The following is a 22249-nucleotide window of genomic DNA, read 5'->3' as shown; positions in this document are numbered from 1 at the left end:
ACTGTTTATATAAAAAGCTGTCTGTAGCCAAAATAACTACTTACTACAACAATGTCCTTTCCTTACATCCTATCATTTTGAAAGGTTAATTATCTACCCAGGATGGTAACACTTTAGTGGAAAAATAGCAAAATGGGAGCATTCACACAAGTTTTTAAAAGTTATACATATGCTTTTACTCATCTGAGTTATTGTATGTAAAATTTTCACTTCACAAAACACTTCTCTGTAAATTTTTATTCATATATGTCTTGTCTCACCAACTAGACTACACAATTTTCAAGTGCAAAGACTGGAACTTTGAAGCATACAAAAATCACTGGATGTGGGAATTGTATTTTTCAGATAGTTATTTGCAATAGTGGACTTTTCTAGTTCAATTAGGTCACTCTTTGACATAGCACCATACTTTATTCTAACAAGTCACCTGAAAGTGAAAGTCACTCAGTTGTGTCCAACTCTTTGCGACCCCATGGACTAATACAGTCCATGGAGTGCTCTAGGCCAGAATACTGGAGAGGGTAGCCATTCCCTCCTCCAGGGGATCTTCTCAACCCTGGGATAGAACCCAGGTCTCCCACATTGCAGGTGGATTCTTTACCATCTGAGCCACCTGGGAAGCCCAAGAACACTGGAGTGGGTAGCCTGTCCCTTCTCCAAGGGAATTTTCTGACCCAGGAATCGAACCAGGGTCTCATGCACTACAGGTGGATTCTTTACGAGCTGAGCTATCAGGGAAGCCCCAACAAGTAATCTAGCAAATGGTAATAGACAGTATTTCTTTTGACCACCCAAGTAGTTCCTTAGTGTGAACCTTTTGGGGGATAATAGGATGAAGGTTTACTATTTTCATGTTCATCTGAACCAAGGAGGTTACTTTCATTATGCTAGCAGTTCTCAAGGTTTTGAGAGAACTGTTGTGGACTCCAAAGACCGCTTGGGGCTCATCAAAACCCTTTGTGGAGGTGCATGAGATTGAAAGTATTTTTAAAATAAAACTAAGATGTTTTCCACATTTTCACCCTACCTCTGTAACAACTGTGAAGTTTTCCATTTGTGTGTTATTGCAACAGAGTAAATGCAGAAGTGATTGGAAAACAAGCTGCCTTCAGTTAAACTACACATTTGCAAAAGTTCAAAACATTGCTTCATCCCTCACTAATATTTTTCATTTAGTAAAATACAAATTTTTACAAAATTATGTTTATTAATGTGTAATGGGTTTTTTGCTTTCATTTTGAAATTAATACTTTAAAATATCTGTTTTAATTTCTGATAATGTAAACATCAAGAGACATAAAAAAACTCTTCCATAATCTTTAATAGTGAAAACAAAATTATGAAAACCGTTGAATTACTCTAACAGTTTCTAATTTGTTAGGAACTTCCAATTCCATGGAATCATTTAAGACTGTCTTCTGGGGAGCAAGGTAGAGAGGAAGTATGGTACAGATCAATAGATCTTAACCCTGGGTGCACAGTAGAATCACCTGGGGAGTTTCAAAATGAATATTGGTGCCAGGATGCTTTTTTGCATTTATTTATCTTCATTTTTGGAGGCAGGGGTGGATTTTTGCTTAGGCATCAGGATTTTGGAAACCTTCCTGTGTAGCTGTAATATGCAGACAAGGTTGATCATGCATGGGATAGACTGTCCTTCCTCTATGCCCGTCTGATGGAGGTTTTAGATTTCCACCACACCATATGGTGATGCCCCCTCCAATCATGTTACCAAACCAAGCTTGGGTCCACTTGCCCACATGTAATAAAGCCAATCTACTGATAATATGTGGTGGTGAAGGAAAGGACAGTGTTTATTACAGGGTGCCAAGCAAGGAGTCCAGTTATCTAATGTTCGAAAGACCCAAACGCCCCATGGCTTTCAGGACAAGATTTTTAAAGACAGGGTGAGGGAAAGGATTACAGAGTGTGTGATTAGCTTGTGGACATTTTTCTGATTGGTTGGTGGTGAGGTAATCAGGAGTCACAATCATCAATCTTCTGGTTCTAACTTATTTAGGGTCTATGTGCTTGTGGGCAGCATACAGTTGTTGTTTAGTCACTAAGTCTTGTCTGACTCTTTGTGAACCCATGGACTGAAGCACCCCAGGCCTCCCTGTCACTCACTGTCTCCCAGAGTTTGCCCAGGTTCATGTCCATTGAATCAATGATGCTATCCAACCATCTTGTTCTCTGCCACCCTCTTCTCCTTTTGCCTTCAATCTTTCCCAGCATCAGGGTCTTTTCCAATGAGTCAGCTCTTTGTATCAGGTGGCCAAAGTATTGGAGCTTTAGCTTCAATATCAGTCCTTGCAATGAGTATTCAGGGTTGGTTTTCCTTAGAACTGACTTGTTTGATCTCCTTGCTGTCTAAAAGACTCTCAAGAGTCTTCTCCAGCAACTCAATTCGAAAGCACCAATTCTTTGACGCTCAGCCTTCTTTATGGTCCAACTCTCACATCCATACATGACTGCTGGAAAGACCATAGCTTTGACTCTGTAGACCTTTGTCAGTAAAGTAATGTCTCTGCTTTTTAATATGCTGTCTAGATTTGTCCTAGCCTTCCTTCCAAGCATACAACTAAATTCTTCTACTTACAGTTAAATTCTTCTGTTTGGTGGGGGTCTCAGTATCTGTAAAATAGCTCAAAGGATATTGCTTAGAATATTATCTGTAGCCCTTGAGGAGGAACTAAAGGTCCTTGACTTTGTTTAATAGCTAATTTATTATTATTTTGTCTTGCTTGACTGTTTTTCTCTATTTCTGCATTTTCTCACTTTTTGATTAAATGTGTTCTTTGGAACTTGGTGAAGGCCTAGGAGGTTAAAGTTCTTCTAAAAACAAGAGGCAGGTGGAGGACATGGAGTGGGGCAGTCTGTCCTGCTTAGTTACAATGGGACAGAGCCCATGCAAGACTTCATCATTTCTGACACCATCAGCTCTGGGTGATGCCTAAGATGTCCTAAGTCAGCATGTGCTTTATCTCTCTCTTTTTAAAAAATATTGCTTATGAATTTCAAGTGGTTATGATTGTGCATATTTTTCTTTATGATTCATAGTACTGAACTCAAATTATAATGTGTGTGTAGTGTGCTCCGTCCTGTCTGACTGTTTGTGACACCATGAACTGTAGCCTGCAAGGCTCCTCTGTATGGAATTCTCTAGGCAAGAATACTGGAGCGGGTTGCTATTTTCTACTCTAGGAGATCTTCTCCACCCAGGGATTGAACCCAGGTCTCCCTCCTGCATCTCCTGGATTTGCAGGCGGATTCTTTACCACTGCATCACCTGGGAAGCCATCATTGGTTTAATGATTAAATTACAATGATAAGGTTAAAAATTTAGCTCCCACTTTTCAACACAAAAGCATAAGGAATTATTTGGTATTTTGTAAAAATGTAAATGAAATAACTTGTTCCTTTCTTAGATCGAACTAAGAAGACAGGCTAGAATTACATTCCTGAAAGAGCATGTTATTTTAAGTATAAATCAAGTAACCGGGTGAGTTTCATCTCCCATCTGACATTTCATGATTAAGTTGGTTTCAGATATACTGGCTCCCTCAAGCAGTGGCCAATTCCATAAAGTCATAAAATGACAACTTCAAATTTAATGGGGAATTTAGAGAATTTAGATTTCAGCTTGATACCTCTCCCCTCTTATTTTTGCCCTCTGCCCATTTTAATAACTATTCGTAATGAATTCAGTCACTATCTGTGAATTTCATCTTTTCTTTCACATTGACTCTATATGAGTCTAATAGTATATATGTTGTCATTAATTTGTGTTAATTTCATAATCTCTGATACTTAATAGAATAAATCATATCTTTAAATATTAGATCAAAATTTGGATTTCAAAAATCAGGTATCATAGCCAAGATGGTAACTGGCTATAATATTTATGAAAATCTCTTAAAAAGATTCCATGTTTTTAAATCTGTTATTTTGATCATTCACACAAACCTGTGTAAACATTGCTCAAATGTCACTAATGTATGAATATTCAGTGTGGTATTTTCTGATGAAGTATGGGATCTCCTGTGAAATAATATGTACAGATGAAAATATATTATTCTATAAACTGTTTTCCATTTACAGTTGAAAAGAAAAAAGTACGTCATTTGATTTTCTCATGTTTATGGTCTGTTCCAAATCCGTATATTATAGAATGACTCCTAATGATGTTTGTTGCCCCTCAAAAATCCAGTTTGTTACAAAAGAGGAATCTTTTACTAAAAGATTGTTAATAAAATATTAAATCACCTATTAAAATATTATATGTGAGTTTGTTTATGATGCAAAGAAACTTTCTTAATATGCAGCAAATTAACCCTTTTAAAGTATTAATGCATAATAGGTTGAAGAGAAATATGTTTGCCAGGGACATATACTTATAAATATATATATTTTATTAGGTATAGTCTTTGCATAATTTACATTTTATATCAGTTTTTAAGCAATTAGTGAGGGAAGCAAAGATCTTACTTTGTGATTAAAACATGATATTATTTTAAAGTATATTTTCATTTTAGTACACTATTTTCTTTCCCTTTTTCTTCTTGATTACTGTTTTCTCCTTTATTATGTTGTAAGAGTCTGTATTTCTTAAAACAAACACCTTCATTCCTTCTTATGCTCATTTAACTTACTGCTCATGAATTGTAACTTGTCTTTCCTTTAGTAAATAAGCATAAAATATTAATTGTCGATAAGTGAAGCTTCTAAAAGGTATTGTGCACAATTCCATAATAGCTATACAGGAAAACTTTGTCTCACAGTAGCATTCCTTGGAGTTGATAAGAAAGTTCTCATTAACATATAATTCTCTGGCAGGATGAATGAATAGCATTACATACAGACAATTAGTAATGAAGAGTCTAAGAATCTATACCCAAGTAAAATATATTCATTAAATAAAAAGTTTATGAATTGCTTACTAGTGAGGGTCTGGATTCAATTTTTGTTGTTATTCTGCATTATTTACTCTTTCCTGAGAATTCTTTTCATTTATTTGTCTCTCCTCTACTGCACAATGGTTTTAAACATTATAAAAGAGCAATGTCAAGCTTCCTTCTTCACTTTTTACTAGCTTCTATTTACAAATCCATTTGGGGGGTTTCCCCTAATTTTGTATTGACTTATGTTTTGATATCACCAACTGTGTTTTCCCCCTTTTTATTTCTTAAGTAGGAAAGAATACATTATATTCCTTGTGGTTGCTTTTTCCTTACAGAATTCCCCTGGCTCGCCACTGACAGATCTTGATATCCAAGAGGGAGTCGGCTTGCAGGATTAAAGGCAAGAACCTCAATTAGACACTCTCTGATTTCTTCAGATGTTTTTTCTAATCTTTTAATATGGGATTATAGGCAGCTAGAACCTATGCTGCTGTTACAAAAATAGCGAAGACTCTTTGTTCTAAATCATAAGTACCCGACATTTTTTAAATGTCTATTTTTCTTAATTGGAATTAATTCTGGTCTAGATGAGGATAATGAACTTTGGTCAGCTCTTTGCGGTTCTGAGTACAAAATAGCTTGATGAGCACTGTGAAGCACACAGAATCTCCTCAGAATCTGCTGGAAAACTCCCTCAGAGACTGATTAGCTCAGGCTTGTCACAAATAGGGGAGATAATTATGGGGCTTAACAGTCTATGTGGTGGATCTTTTGAGAGGCAATGGGTAGATCTAAGACTGTCTTTGGATCAACCCTAATTCTTATTATTGCACATATCTTGTGAGGGTTTTTGTGTGTGTGTGTGTGTGTGTGTGTGTTTTTAGCACATCCCCAGAGACTAAACATTGTCTCTTCCCAGAGGATGACATCACATTTCTTTTCCAGAAGATAAAATTGTCCAAATTAGATTATCTTTAATTAGTCTAATCTTATGAGCCATTCCATAAAGTTTATTGCACCCGTGCTGGCACCATGTTACAAGATTCTTATTGAATGAACTAATCTTTCGCCACGGAAATGAGGCTTATAAACAATGTTGCTGATTCCTTTATTACAATAAAGATTTCCTTCTCTGAAGCTTCAGGTTTCAATAACTGTTATATGGTTCTCAGTAATATCAGATGACTTTGGTTTAATGAGAATGTTGACTTATTCCAAATTTCACTTGTTACTGAGTTATTCTGCTGCAAAGTGCCTTCACAGTGAGAAAAGGCAAATAATTAAAGTTTTAGAGAATTTCACTTTTACAGATTGTAATTCAGGATAATGTTATTTCCTGTTTTATTCTGACGACCATCCTCTTCAGTTTCATTCATCCTTGTTTTTTGGTGAGAGAACAGCTTGAGGGGCATCTACTCACACAGGACCTGAAAAGATCCCATTCATTAAAAGGAAGGTTCCAGACAGATAAAACAAACTACCATCACTAAAAATTATGCCCTAGTGATATTTTAGTCAATCCATTTTTCTGTCTCAACTGCCTTATGCTTAAAACTCTATCTAGGATGTTTCACAAAAATGTGCTTATATTTTAAGTCATGGATTAAAATGAATTACAACCGCCAAATTAAGATTGTTGACCTGATGATCCAAAAGACATTCCAAATCAGATGAAAATGTCTCAGGTTTAAATTTTATACTTTTTCAAAGCCTTTAAAAATCCTCCATGCCAAGATTTTCATCCTTAATTTTTAGAATTTCAGTTGCTTTATGACCTGGGTCAAGTCCCTTAACTTTGTGTGTTTCTGATCCTTATAATTAGATGGTTGCAAAACATGGTTGAAAATTTCTAAAAGACTCTGATTCTATGATATAAAGTGCTTTTGTTCTCTGGTGACTCTCTTCTTCCCAGAAAATGTCGCCCAACTGTTGAGAGTTAAAGGAATTACTTTTGTCAACAGGCTCCTTGGTTTCTTGAGTGATTGTAGCACCTTAACTTGTATAACTTCTGATAGAATTATTTTAACATCTGATCTAGTCTCTAAGACCTGTTTCTTTAAATAATAAGCTTTCTTAGGGAGAAAAATCCCTTAAAATGAAATAGATGACTGCCTCTTTTCTGTAAAAACACCTTCAAAATGAAATTAAATCATTTTTGTCCCTTAATTCTAACCAATATGACAAGAAGGATCATTAATATTTTTGTGCCATTACAATGTAAACAGAGGAAAAATATCTTGTTGCATCAGAATAAGTGTGTTTGCTTCCCAGAAGTTTTTATAGGAGGAAAAATGAGAAAGATCATATACTCAATTTTCTTTTATAACTTCCTTATAATGAAAAAAAATATTTCAAGTGAAAAATTTACTTTGGTGGTCTGTTTGTCAATTTGCTTACTGAAGCTAGAAGAGAAAAAGGAGATGATAATTATTGGGAATTTTGAGCGCTTTTCAAAATTAAAAAGCTATCTTATCAGTAAAATTGAATTCTTAGCAAAATGCTAAAATCATGTTTGAAAACAAAATTCATCTCTTCTCATTCTCATTTCTTTATATTTTCTTGTTTTCTCTCTTTCTCTTTCTACTCCCTCCCTAATATTTGAACTTAAAAGGAAGAGGTTGCTGCTGGTTTCTGTCTGACTTGGTTTGTGTAAGTAGAGAAGATCAGCATTATGTTTTTTTTCACAGAGTAATTGAGACTCAGTCAATCAGACTCAGTTCATTGATTTTTGGAGCTAGGCTGCAATGGTGCCTCTTACGTTAGCCACCCTGGTGAGGCTGAGCAAGGCCTCTAATCCTCTTAAACAGCAGTCAAGAAATGGAGATAAAAGCTGGTAATTCAAATTGTTCAAATAACAGATTTGACAAATTAGGGGGGGGTTCAACCCTACTAAGAAAAAAAAGTCTATCTTGGTGGTTATTATATACAATGGTTCAACATAGATGAGATGCAAATCAGGATATTATGTAGACAGTGTTAGACATACTAATAAGACAAGTAATTCACTTTATTTTATAAACACAACGAAAAGAAAATTATAATATAAATGAAATGGTAACATAGCGAACAATCCTCAGAATTCCAAAAGTCAAAAATTAGATATTGCACACTGACAATTTCTATGCCCTCTTCGATGAGGGGAAAAAAAAACATGAAAAATAAAAAATAAGGTTTAAAATAATATTTATTTTGCATATCTTATACTAATGTCATTTTAATTTCATTCTGTTAATAAATGAAACATGAGAACATGTGCAGTTTTAGTCTCTAAATAACTATAAATAGTGGAAATGCTTACACTTAGTTAATCATTCAAATAAATGAATAAATCCAACCAGGCAACTTAGTTGGTAATTTCACTGAATTCACTAAAATTATTGTTTGTTTCAGTCAAAGAAAAGTTGAGATTTCTGTTTGAATAGACATAGACAATGGATTTTTAATGAGAATTTTGGTCTATCCTTGGTGAGATCATAGATGTATTCTGAAATAGTTTTTATATTATCCTATGTTGTGTTCACAAATAGTATAGAATGCCCTATATATGTATGTGGGATGAAAAAAAAAGCCTTACATTTTAATTATAATATTTTCCTGTCTTATTTATCTTAAGAGAAGTAAAACATTATATCCATCTCACAGAAAGCCATTTTTGTGATATTCACTTAATTAATTGAATTGTGATATTCAATTAATTAATTCATGCAATTAACCCAATTGCATGTGGGTTAATTCTGTATTTCCTAAGCTTAAGCATTTCAAGTACTTTTCATTTTTCTTTATTTCTATCATTCTTTTTTTCCTTTCTATGTATGTATAATCAATATTTAGAATATTGTCCAGAATGTAAGTTGTTGGATCATTTTGGATCCAGCATTTGGATCATTGAGCATCATTTTCTTGCTCAATGAATGAATTAATTAAAATGTTTTAATTTAGATGAATTTTAGGAATCAAAGTAGTTGTGTAGCACCTATTCAGCACTTACAATGCCATTTATTTCCTTATTAGAAGTAAAGCTCAACATATTGGCTCTATATATTCAAGTATCAAATATTCTCTAACGACTTGGAAATTAACACTCGGCCAAACGTATCAGGCATCATTCTATATGGTGTCTCTACTACTGTATATTCCTTATGACCAGGGATTCAATCTAATTTGTCCCTTTATTTTCAGCACCTTACATGTGGTAAGAACAAAGTAAATATTAATTAAATGAATGAATGTGTAAATGAGTAAATGTCATCAACTGAATACCGCCGATATTAGTTGCATCTATGACACAATTTCATTGAAAAGCTGTAGCTAATTGGTCAGATCTGCAGCCTGGGGAGCAAGGGCACTTGAGGGCAGTCAATGCTTATTCAATTTGATGTTCCATACATTTATTGAACAGGCATTGAGCATGGGTCCACTCTACACAGCATTCTATAGTTGATCCCTTAGGAAGGTACATAAATATGAGGGGTTTATGTGTAATAAACAGACCAAGCAAAAACAAAAGTGTGCTTAAGAATATATTATAGGAACACTCCTAGATATGCCAGTGGATGAACTACAAAGTGAGGAGAGTAAGAGAGTATGCATCACCACCCTTTCAGGTTAGCTGCATGTCTATTGAAGTGATTGGAGATACAAAGCTGGCCCCCAACATCCTTTATTTCTCCTCTTGCTAGTGTATTACTTTATTTGGCCATTATTCCTTTCTCACAGACCTATTTTTAAATTAAAATACCACAAGGAGGAGTAATACAACAAACCTCCGCTACTTGGGTGTCTCCTTTCCTCTGTGAAAACAACATTCTCCACAAAGGAAGCTTTGAGACATGGGATGAACGGTGAGGGGAAACAGTGCCCTAATAGAAAAAATAAGTTTGACAGAGGAGATGAGGGTTTGCTATGAGTAACTTACTTATTTCCAGATGTGAGGCCCTAGGTGATGTTAGAAAAGGATAATCTCATCATTTGGAGTAGGAAATGGCAACCCACTCCAGTATTCTTGCCTGGAAAATTCCATGGACAGTGGAGCCTGGCAGGCTACGGTCCATGGGGTCGCAAAGAGGTGGACTGAGAAACTGAACACAACGTCATCCATCATGAACAGCACCAAGCTCATTGCGTGTTCTCAGAGTTGGAATAACCCTGTCCTCTGCCGCTGAGAGACTGTCACAAATGAAAATAAGATTAATGTATGTTTTATAACTATTATACATTTACTTATCTAACAAAGTTACTAAGACAATCTAAACTACTACCATCTGTTTTGCTATGGATAAAAATAATTAAACCCCAAATAATGACATGTTCTTTGTCTTTGTTAACCTAAAGTAGAGGAAAAAAATTTGCTGAATCTGTTCTTTTCACCACCTATTGAAGACGTTCCAATAAATAGTCATCAAATATTCCCAAAGGACACTTTGCAGGCAAAAGATGTCAATGTGCTGATCAAATCAATGCATATAAGAAAAGTTCACTTGATTATATCACTTAGGGAAAATATATTTGTACAATTTAATGAGAATAGAATAATTTGACTAAAATAGAATTCTATCAGTGTGGCTTATTTGACATCATAAACAAAATTACCTGAGTCAAAACTCATGTTGCCTGAATTGTAAAATGACAATTAGAGTGTTTCTACTAAGAAACTAACTCTAAATTATGTGAAAAAAAATAATGTGTAGCAAGAAGAAAAAACCTTTTCAATTAACCAGACTATTATGGCACTACCAAGGTCATGAAACACTGGCAGAGTTTTACTAATTGAAACAAAAAACTAGGAAGTACTAGCCTGTGTTTGACTTTATGACATAGACAATTTGAGTTAGTCATAAGAGTTGATGATATCTTAACTTTCAGTCCTCTTACATCTCATCTGCATCTGTCTTTTGTCACTGCAGTGAGAAGTCAGACCACGTACTGAACACCTAATATATGCCAACTGTTTGCATGCTCACAAGTCATTCAAGGTAGGTAGCATTATCCATATTTTACAGTATATAAATGGCAAAGTCAGGGGTTGACAGAGGCACTGGCGGTATTAAGCCCATCCTGGTATCTTCTTTGATGTTACTTTTCTCCTACTCATTTTGCCTGATCTGAAAAATCTGATGAATAAAGTACTTGGAGTTAGACCAGCAGTGCTAACGAGCAATCATCAGAGGATTACTTAAACACAGATAGACAGGGCTACACCTACAGTTTCTGATTCAGTGTATATGGGGTGGGGCTTGAAAATTTGCACTTTCTAGTAAGTTCTCAGATACTATTGGCTCAGGCCCCACACTTTGAGAATCATTGGGTTATATTAAGGTCTATATGCCTCCAAAGCTCAAACACTACACAGTATCATGCCACCTTCCCAAACTGTGTTGGGAGTGCTAGGTACCAGTATTTGGCAAGTGTTACCAGTCACTCCTAAAGAAATCAACCCTGAATATTCACTGGAAGGACTGATGCTGAACTGACGGTCCAATGCTTTGGCCACCTGATGTGAAGAGCCAACTCTTTGGAAAAGACCCTGATTCTGGGAAAGATTGAGGGTAGAAGAAGGCAGAGGATGAGATAGCTGGAGAGCATCAGTGATTCAATGGACATAAGTTTGAGCAAATTCTGGGAAAGAGTGAAACCAGGGAAGCCTGGTTTGATACAGTTCATGGGGTCTCAAAGAATGTCAGGCACTATTTAGTAACTGAACAACAAAATTGCATAAAAAGGATTGAGGATTAAATTATGTTTAAATTGATACTGTCACAGTAGGACTCCTCAAAGTCTTTAATATTCTAATAGCACATCTTCAAGAGTTAAAGCATAGTATACAGTGTTTCCCAAACTTACCTGACTCTGGAAATCCCCCTTTTACACTGAAGAACAAGTCCTAAAACTAGTGTTCTGCAAGAGCTGGATAGAAAATACCCTGAAACATAAGTTTTAAGGAGGGCAAATGTTTTTTAGGAACTAGTAAGAAAGAGTCTTCTGAAATAGAAGATGGAAATGAATAACTGTAGCTGGTCAGTGGGTTCAACTGACACATGCTAAGTGAGAAGATTACTAACATTTGCTTAAATTAGGTAAACTGAATTTCTTAAATTACAGGCACAGGCATATAAAACATTTAAAATACAAAGTATAACTTTTCTATTATAGCTCCTTCCTTCTTTTAAATCAATAGACAGTTTCCAGATCTTTTCTGAGTTTAATTGTCTTTCTCTGCTGATTAAGGAACAGGAAGGATTTGAATACAATTGGAAGCTTGGTTGTCAACAAAATTCATAAACTATTCTGTGACACAGACACAGCGATGACCACTGAGGAAGCAGAAGCCACCCCTCTTCACTAGCTCAGATATGTTCCAACAGTAAGATGGACCTGAGTTTAAGCCAGACGGAACCAACAGGTTACAGAAAAATCTAAAATTTCCACTAAGTCTAATTTGCCTCCCCAGACAAGATTGGAGATGAAACAACTACAATGGATACCTAGTATTTAAAAGTTCTTAGGTGAAAGATTGGGGTTAACAGATACATACTACTATATATAAAATAGATAAGCAACAAGGACCTACTGTATAGCACAGGGACCAATACTCAGTACCTTGTAATAACCTGTGGTTCCCATGGAGGACGGCATGGCAGCCCATTCAGAGGTTTCCCAGGTGGTCAGATGGTAAAGAGTCTGCCTGTGATTTGGGAGACCTGGGTTTGATCCCTGGGAGGGGAAGATCCCCTGGAGAAGGAAATGGCAATGCACTCCAGTATTCTGGCCTGGAAAATCCCATGTAGAGAGGAACCTGGCGGGCTACAGTCCATGGGGTCTCAAAGAGTCAGACACAACTGAGTAACTAACACTTTCACTTTGTAATAGCCCATAAGGGAAAAGAATCTAAAAAAAAGAATATACTTATGTATATGTGTGTGTGTGTGGGTGTATACACACACATTTATGTGTTTACAATTGAAATCACTGTGTTAATACAATATTGTAAATCAACTATGTTTGTTTAGTTGCCAAGTCATGTATTTTGGGATCCCGTGAACTATAGCCTGCCTGGCTCCTCTGTCCATGGGATTTCCCAGGCAAGAATACTGGAGTGGGTTGCCATTTTCCTCTTCAGTTAATCAACTATACTCCAAAGAAAAAAAATTTGCATAACAACAGCAACCAAAAGTCTTTAGGAAAAAGAATTAAGTTAAAGTACTTTAAGGTCCTGATATTTTAATTTACTTTACATTATTTTGAATAACCATTCTCATATAAATTTTATTGGGAAACTAGGTTTATTTGGAAGCCATATTTCCTCATCTTGTATTTGTTTAAAGAATAATAATCTCCATCATATAGAATACTCCCCTGTTTCAATCAACATACATGTTGAAACACTTCTTGCAGATAAAGTATAAGGTAAAGAAAGTTCTTAAGGATGAGAAACTAAATTACATCATGTAACAACAACTGGGTTGACCAACAGTGGTATGGTCAATATTGAGAGAGTATCTGAGTATTTAAAATGTGTCCTAGAGACCACGGATGTCCTAAAGCAAGTCTAGAGAGTACTACTGTTGGCATTTAAACTTAATATCTTTTTCTTATTGCATCAGAATGGCTGGTCTCACAAACAAGTCATGATTCCACCAAATTACCAACAAGATTCCATTATCAGCCATGAAGATTTATGTATGTTGATTCATCTCTCATTTGATGGCAAATCTCTTGACATAAGAACCAAGTTGAAAATTCACTGTTTACCCAGAGGCTGTAGCAAGTAGAACTCTCTAAAAATCAAATGAATATTCAAATTATAGGAGATAGGAAATTTTAACAGTTCAGAGGAGTTGATAAACATTTCAAATTAGCTTTTAAATGTTTAAGATTCAATACGATTGAAATGTTAGTCTAAAGGGAAATTTAATTCGTCACTGATGATTTTCTTATGAATTATTTTCCTGAACTGATATTTTATTCACCAGTTTATATATTTTAAAACAATAGCTAAGGGAAATTTACAAAAATTTAACATAATAGAGATTTAAGCTTAAGACTTGTTTTTAGAACAAAGTTAGTTGTTATGTATGTTTCTAAAATGAAATTTTCCCAGAATGAAAAAAAAAAAAAGAAATGAGCTTCTTTGGAGAGACTTTAGGACAATATTTGAGTACAAAGCCTAAGTTAAAAATACCAACTACAGACTTGCTCTAAATCTAAGTCTACGTGCTCCAAATTCAGTTTTCTCATTTGTAAGAAGGAAATAATTGACCTAGAAGAATCTTAAGTCCCTTATATCTCTAAGAGGTTATAAAGGAGTAATTATTCCATTTTTTTTTATTAATAGAAAATTTAAATTAGGAAATTTCGCCTCCAAAAAGGTAAGTCATTTCAAGATTTGGAGTCTATGGTCATTAAAGACATATTCTCAGCATTGTTACATGAACAATGCTTAAAATTGCTTTTTCATTTCCCCTATTTGCTATTTATTTCTGGGCATCATTCCCGGAATTTCAACTTCTACAAAGCAGAAGACTGAGTTGGGGGGTCCTTCTCACTGTGATTTTAAATGAAAACATATGGAGCACAGCTTTCAAATATACTTAATCTGTTTGTACTCATTTGTTCCTAATGATCCTGGTTTTCCATATCTACAACTATTGAATGTGTACTAGTCTCTCTGAAATAAAGTAAGACTATTTTTGGAAATATGTAGATGTAAAATATAAATTTTTGGAAATATATAGATGTAAAATATAACTTTTTATATTTTATATTTTAAAATTTAATATAGAATGTGAAACATTTATAATAAGAATATAAGAAAAGTAGAAACACTACTTATGTAATGAAACGTTACATAAGGAGCTGTAGTTTTTTAAAAGATATACAATTTGGAAGCTCAATGAAATGCAGTATGATAAATACCAGAGTAATTGTAGGATTAAATCAAATCCCTTGTTTCATCAGAAAGGATGTGGAACCCCTGAGATGGGGACCAGTTTGTTACTGAACTGCATTGCCATCCAGTGATCATTTAAGGTGGCGTTGAAGTGGGAAGAGTCCCAAAGTCCTTAACACTAAATCTTACAGAAGTGACAACATAATTCAAGATGGCACGTTTCTCATGCCCAGGGTCTTCAAGGGCGGTGGAAGAGGGAGTAAAGAAAACCGAGCAAATATTTCTCTATGGGACCTGTGTAAGCATGTGTGTATAGGCGTAGATAAGTGATGACTCTCAGCAAGGGGACTACAGCCTGAGCAGCAGTAGTGGAAAACCACGCTCATATTTCCAAAACAAAGACACACTGGGCGGCAGCGGGAGGCCTGACAGAGAAGCAGTACCACTTCAGGAACTGGAGGCAGCGTGCTATTAAGGCTCCCCTCCGCAGAGGATGGTTCTGGCAGGAGAGTACGGTGCAAAATATAAACCTTAGCAAAAGTCACGTAATCCATAGGCAGGTACCTCTTTTTCCCTGTAGATGAACACCTGTGAGGAACAGACACCCCCAGAATATTTGAGATCTGAAGTCTAATGGCTTTTCAGTTTCTTCCTCTTAATTAAAAAAAAAAAAAATTTATAATTGCATGTGGATATTAGGCTTTGCAAATGATTGTCTCCATGCTCAGCTAGAAATGGAATGGCCACTCATCTGACTTTTAGCTGCATCTTTTTTGTTGTTGTTGTTCAGAAAATGGAAGCAGTAAAGAAAATTTTAAAGGAACTCTTTAGCCCAGACCTCTTCTGGTTACAGGTGAGGATATTAGCAACAAGATAGGTAGATAAACTTTTGTGGGGTTTTTTTCCAGTTTATAGGGCTTCTTAGGTACAGAGTTAGGTGCAGAACCCTCTCTAAGTCTCCTTTCTCTAGCTAATGGTCTTTTTTGATACCACTTTATTAAGATATCTTATCAGCTGGATCAGTGGTAAAGAATCCATCTGTCAATGCTGGAGACAAGGGTTCGATCCCTGGGTTGGGAAGATATCCTGGAGAAGGGCATGGCAAACCAATCCAGTACTGTTGCCTGGAGACTCTCATGGACAGAGAAACCTGGCAGGCTACAGCCCATGGGGGTCACGAAAGAGTTGGACATGACTGAACACAACACAACAACAACAATCATAGATATGCTTCATTAAGATTTTATAACTGTTTACTGTCAATATGATATGCTGTACTGCCAGATTAATTTGAAACTGATGTCCCTTTTAGATTCCTACAATGTAAGCACATAGTGAATAAAATTTAAGAGACATAAAGAGGGGATCTTAGCCTGATAATCCTTGATGACATGCTGATTCCTTTAAAATCTACTCACACATGATGAAAAGTGGCTTAAATTTAGCCTGAGCACAGGGCAGGTGGACAAAGAACTTTTTCAGCTTTGAGTATAGACTTTAGATTGATTGTTCAATCAGGAACATGGTTACAACATTGTCCTCACAAAGGTATATAAAATATTTATTCCGTGTTATGTTCTTTCTTAAAGTTACAATAAAAAGAGGTCTCTTGCACAATGCCCAAAGCCCACAGGTGACAATGGCTGAGGAAGAAACAGGGCTCTGTGCAGAAATGAAGCAGAGACTCAGAGCAGGCCTTGCCAGGTTTGCATATGAAATCAGTGCAACGCTGTAAGGAAATATGTAGCCCAGGGTTATGAGACATCAGTGATTCATTTATCAAGAAATGGAGAAAAAAGAGAAATAGTTCATTGAATATTATCAGTCTCAAATTTTGCCAATAGATTTATGTCTTTATGTTAGTAAGGAGGGTAATAACCATGTCACTTAGGATGCTATATGTTATATGTGTAAGTATGCCTATAGTTAATAGAATTCATCAGGCAGTAGGTGTGGGCACCATTTAAACCATGGGTCAGAGGGGCATTAATTCTATTCAAAATGTCCATCTGTTGCTGCCCAACCTGCACAGAAGGTTGCATAGCAACCCGTGGAACTGCATGGATCTGGTTGGCCTCCCTCTGTTGCTTTTGTTTGCCCTGTGAGAGAGTTGCCCTTGATGGAGAAACAGTAGGGGTTCTTTTATTTATATATTTATTTATTTTTTTGGCTGAAGCTTGGCCTGGTGAGTGGGGGCTCACTATAGCCTGCTGAGCCAGATAGCATTGTGAGGCAATATCTGACATATGAATGTAATTTATCTTCCTGGCATGATTCTTAGTCCCAAATTGATTCCCAAATTCCTAGAACTGTGGAAGTAGAGCAATTAAAAAGAAAATACCAGGACCTTTTCCTTTTATTCCCCAGAAAAACACTCAGCAGTGCAGGCAGAGAGAAGGTTCCAGAAGTGTGACTCCATTCTGGGGCACTCACAGTCACAGTTCATGTGACTAAACATCGGTTTACCATATTTCTGAACTTTGTAACTACATGCACCATGAAATTTTCTAAATTAGAAGATTTCTCAGGAAATTGGACGTTCTTCAAGGCCTCTTTGCAACATATATCAATTCTAAATACCTACCTGTTCTTGGCTGTTATTGTTTTTTAGTTATTCAGTAAAATTTGCAATGAACTTAAGCATGTGTAATCTCACATAAAATAAGCATTTATCTGGTTTATTTTATTTCCAGTGTCAGCTGTAATTTGGGGATAGAGTAACTAGTTCCTGTGTGTTCCCTCGGTGTCGTGGATGTGACTGTGGGCCCCTGATAAATAGCATTCTTAACAGATCTTTGCAATCAAAGCCGTCAATAAAATGCTCCTGAAGAAAGCAAAGTTTTGACAGAAATGAAGACATCATATTTTAAGAGAAATAATTACAGTGCCCTAATATGTAACCATGACACTAAAATATTTTGTTTTAATTGGTTGTTACAGCTTGACTTAGCTGTTTATGTTTTACTCATGGCACAGGCTAAGAAACGCTTTCCCTTTAACTCTGAGGCATCTATGTATTTCGCTTTTAAGCAATTCTAATGCCTACTTCTTTCCGTTAATAATCTTTAAACTAACTTTTAATAAAGACTTAGTTATCAAGGGAACTCTTGAGAATATTTCTTAAGTGTCTTGGGGGGAAGTAGGTAATATGAGTAATAAGCTTTACCCTAACTGTTGTTAAAACTGGGGAGCCCAGAAATGAACCCACACTTGTATGGTCAATTAGTCTATGACAAAGGAGGCAAGAATATACAATGGGGGAAAAGACAAACCTCTTCAATAAATGGTGTTAGGAAAACCAATGAGTTACATATGAAAAATCAAACTGGACTATTTTCCCATACTATACACAAATGCAAGATGGATTAAAGGCTCAAATGTAAGACTTAAACCATAAAACTCCTAGAAGAAAACATAAGCAATGCATTTTCTGATATTGGTCTTAGTGATGTTTTCAGGGGAATGTCTCCTTAGGTAAAAGAAACAAAAACAAAAATAAATAGGGCTACAACTCACTGGAAAACGTTTGCACAGGGAAGAAAACTATCAATAAAATAAAAAGGCTGCCTGCTGAATGGGAGAGGATATTTTCAAATGATGTTTCTAATCAGGGTTTAGTATCCAAAAATATACAAAGAACTCATATAGCTCAACGTGAGGAAAACAAACAACCCATGCCTGTTGCAGCATTATTCACAATAGCCAAGATATGGAATCAACAGAAGTGTCCCTCAAGGGATGAATGACTAAAGAAGATGTGGGGTGTGTGTGTGTGTGTGTGTGTGTGTGTGTGTGTGTGTGTGTGTGTGTGTGTGCATAATGGAATATTATTCAATTAAGAGAATTAAGGAAACTCTGCTGTTTGCAACAACATAGGTGGACCTTGAGTGCATTATTGTTAGGTAAAACAACTCAAATGGAGAAAGATAAATGCTGTATGATCTCATGTATGTGTGTGTGTTAAGCCACTTCATTCATATCTGACTTTTTGCAACCCCATGGACTCTACCCTGCCAGACTCCTCTATCCATGGGATTTTCCAGGCAAGAATACTGGAGTGGGTTGCCATTTCCTTCTCCAGGGTATCTTTCTGACCCAGAGATTGGACCCACACCCCTTACATCTCTTACATTGACAGGCAGGTTCTTTACCCCTAGGACCACCTAGGAAGCCCAATCTCATGTATATGTAGAAGTTAAAAAAACAAATTTGTAGAAACAGAACTTATTGGTGGTTGCCAAAGGCGGAGCGTGGGGGAAATGGATGAAGGTGGCCAAAAGGTACAAACTTCCAATTATAAGATAAATAATTTCTGAGGATATAATGTGCAGCATGGAGACTGTAGTTGACAATACAGTGATTTCCCCTTATCTATGGCTTTACTCTCCATGGTTTCAGGTACCCATGGTCAAAAGCAGTTTAGAAATATTAAGTGAACAATTGCAGAAGTAAACAATTCATGTTTCTTTTTTAAAATTCCATTGAAAAATGGGTAGAGGACATGAATAGACCTTTTTTTTTTTTTTCAAACAAGGCATACAGATGATCAAAGGCACATGAAAAACTACATTGCCAATCATCAAGGAAATGCAAATCAAAATTACAGTGAAGATTTTCCTGGTGGTGCAGTGGATAAGAATCTGCCTACCAATGCAGGGGATGTGGGTTCTAGTCCCAGTCAGGGACGATTTCACATGCCATGGAGCAACTAAGCTCATTTGCCATGACGACCAAGCCCATGCTCTAGAGCCCACAAGCCTATGTGCTGCAATTACTGAAGCCCACGTGCCTAGAGCCATGCTCTTCAACAGAGGAAGCCACCACAATGAGAAGTCCACACACTGCAACAAAGAGTTAATCCCACTGGCCACAACTAGAGAAAGCCCTCACAAACCAAGAAAGATGCAGCACAGGCAAAAGTAAATAAACAATTTTTTAAAATAAAAAAATTCCAGTGAAATATCATCTCATACCTATCAGAATGACTATCATCAAAAAGGTCAGAAATAATAAGTGTTGATGAGGATATGGAGAAGAGGGTACCCTCACATACTGTTGGTGGGAATGTAAGTTGGTGTAGCTACCATGGAAGATATTATGGAGGTTCTTCAAAAAATTAGAAATAGAACTACCATATGATCCAGCAATTCCACTCCTGGGTACTTAGCAAAAGGGAAAAAAAAAAAACACTAATTTTAAAAGATTGTACCTTACTGCACTGTGGTCAGAAAAGATGACTGGAATGATTTCAATTTTTTTGAATTTTCCAAGACCAGATTTATGGCCCAGGATGTGATCTATTCTGGAGAAGGTTCCGTGTGCACTTGAGAAAAAGGTGAAGTTGATTGTTTTGGGGTGAAATGTCCTATAGATATCAATTAGGTCTAGCTGGTCCATTGTGTCATTTAAAGTTTGTGTTTCCTTGTTAATTTTCTGTGTAGATGATCTATCCATAGTTGTGAGTGGGGTATTAAAGTCTCCCACTATTATTGTGTTACTATTAATTTCCTCTTTCATACTCGTTAGTGTTTGCCGTACATATTGCGGTGCTCCTATGTTGGGTGCATATATATTTATAATTGTTATATCTTCTTCTTGGATTGATCCTTTGATCATTATGTAGTGTCCTTCTTTGTCTCTTTTCACAGCTTTTATTTGAAAGTCTATTTTATCTGATATGAGTATTGCGACTCCTGCTTTCTTTTGGTCTCCGTTTGCATGAAATATTTTTTTCCAGCCCTTCACTTTCAGTCTGTATGTGTCTCTTGTTTTGAGGTGGGTCTCTTGTAGACAGCATATATAGGGGTCTTGTTTTTGTATCCATTCAGCCAATCTTTGTCTTTTGGTTGGGGCATTCAACCCATTTACATTTAAGGTAATTATTGATAGGTGTGGTCCCGTTGCCATTTACTTTGTTGTTTTGGGTTCACGTTTATACAACCTTTCTGCATTTCCTGTCTAGAGAAGATCCTTTAGCATTTGATGAAGAGCTGGTTTGGTAGTGCTGAATTCTCTCAGCTTTTGCTTATCTGTAAAGCTTTTGAGTTCTCCTTCATATCTGAATGAGATCCTTGCTGGATACAGTAATCTAGGTTGTAGGTTATTCTCTTTCATTACTTTCAGGACGTCCTGCCATTCCCTTCTGGCCTGGAGGGTTTCTATTGATAGATCAGCTGTTATCCTTATGGGAATCCCTTTGTGTGTTATTTGTTGTTTTTCCCTTGCTGCTTTTAATATTTGTTCTTTGTGTTTGATCTTTGTTAGTTTGATTAATATGTGTCTTGGGGTGTTTCGCCTTGGGTTTATCCTGTTTGGAACTCTCTGGGTTTCTTGGACTTGGGTGGCTATTTCCTTCCCCATTTTAGGGAAGTTTTCAGCTATTATCTCCTCGAGTATTTTCTCATGGCCTTTCTTTTTGTCTTCTTCTTCTGGAACTCCTATGATTCGAATGTTGGGGCGTTTCACATTGTCCCAGAGGTCCCTGAGGTTGTCCTCATTTCTTTTGATCCTTTTTTCTTTTTTCCTCTCTGCTTCATTTATTTCCACCATTTTATCTTCTATCTCACTTATCCTATCTTCTGCCTCCGTTATTCTACTCTTGGTTCCCTCCAAAGTGTTTTTGATCTCATTCATTGCATTATTCATTTTTAATTGACTCTTTTTTATTTCTTCTAGGTCTTTATTAAACAATTCTTGTATCTTTTCAATCTTTGTTTCCAAGCTATTTATCTGTAACTCCATTTTGTTTTCAAGATTTTGGATCATTTTTATTATCATTATTCTAAATTCTTTTTCAGGTAGATTCCCTATCTCCTCCTCTTTTGTTTGACTTGGTGGGCATTTTTCTTGTTCCTTTACCTGTTGGGTATTTCTTTGCCTTTTCATCTTGTTTAGATTGCTGTGTCTGGAGTAAGGAAAAAAATTGTTAAAAATTCAAACACATGGAGGCTAAATAACACACTTCTGAATAACCAACAAATCATAGAAGAAATCAAAAAAGAAATCAAAATATGTATAGAAATGAATGAAAATGAAAACACAACAACCCAAAACCTATGGGACACTGTAAAAGCAGTGCTAAGGGGAAAGTTCATAGCATTACAGGCTTACATCAAGAAACAAGAAAAAAGCCAAATAAATAACCTAACTCTACACCTAAAGCAATTAGAGAAGGAAGAAATGAAGAACCCCAGGGTTAGCAGAAGGAAAGAAATCTTAAAAATCAGGGCAGAAATAAATGCAAAAGAAACTAAAGAGACCATAGCAAAAATCAACAAAGCTAAAAGCTGGTTTTTTTAAAAAATAAACAAAATTGACAAACCATTAGCAAGACTCATTAAGAAGCAAAGAGAGAAGAACCAAATTAACAAAATTAGAAATGAAAATGGAGAGATCACAACAGACAACACTGAAATACAAAGGATCATAAGAGACTACTACCAGCAGCTCTATGCCAATAAAA

The 22249-nt window shown here is 36.0% G+C and overlaps 1 long non-coding RNA gene across 1 annotated transcript; it reads left to right on the top strand.

Moving 5' to 3' along the window:
• Positions 1–10823: 10823 nt before the first annotated feature.
• Positions 10824–17609, top strand: LOC122687037. The gene is made up of 3 exons (XR_006338999.1): positions 10824–10873; positions 14233–14266; positions 17481–17609. It is a non-coding gene; the product is annotated as an uncharacterized LOC122687037 (long non-coding RNA).
• The last annotated feature ends 4640 nt before the right edge of the window (positions 17610–22249 follow it).

This window comes from Cervus elaphus, chromosome 30 (genome assembly GCF_910594005.1).
Source record: "Cervus elaphus chromosome 30, mCerEla1.1, whole genome shotgun sequence".
NCBI lineage: Eukaryota > Metazoa > Chordata > Mammalia > Artiodactyla > Cervidae > Cervus > Cervus elaphus.
This window is presented reverse-complemented; position numbering and strand designations above follow the sequence as displayed.